The sequence below is a fragment of the Molothrus aeneus genome, chromosome 3 (genome assembly GCF_037042795.1).
Source record: "Molothrus aeneus isolate 106 chromosome 3, BPBGC_Maene_1.0, whole genome shotgun sequence".
Taxonomy (NCBI): Eukaryota; Metazoa; Chordata; class Aves; order Passeriformes; family Icteridae; genus Molothrus; species Molothrus aeneus.
Window position 1 is genome coordinate 33,911,285 of NC_089648.1, and position 618 is coordinate 33,911,902.

The window sequence follows — 618 nt, forward strand, 5'->3', positions numbered from 1 at the left end:
GTTCTGTGTACTTTGTATTTTCTACTATGCATCCTTTTTTTTCCAAAATCCATTACTGAATCTTGCATTCTTTCAGGGAGATGGATTTCATTCTTCTTTTTAGTTTTAGCATGTGAAATTTGTAATGGCCACCCAAAACCAGCTGACAGATACCTTAGCAAGGAGTTTGTGAAAATCCACTCCATTTTTGATATGAAGAGTCCTGGAAGCAAAGTTGCCCTCAAGTCATTGAATTTTTAGGTACTTAATTTATTTGTATCACTTTCTTAATTTGTTTGTTTTTATCTTACCCTTTTTCTGTGTTTTAGCTATTTTGTTTGAAGTTTATTCGCTTCATGAACAGAGTTAAAATCTTGAGTCGGAGTCTGTCTGGACAGGATGTCAGAGGTAGTCAAGAGTCCTAAAATGGTAAGGTTTTGGTGAAGTTAAGAAACATGGAAACAACATCAGTTCCCTTCTGGTGATAGATAATGATGTAGCTGGACTCTCAGCTGGTGTAGGGAATTGGTGATAAAGAGCATCTGCTGTTGACTGTGCCAGGTAATTGTTGCCTTTAACTTGGAGTATTATGGTAGCTGTTGACATCATTGTTGCTTCCAGAGTGGATTACCTTGGGAT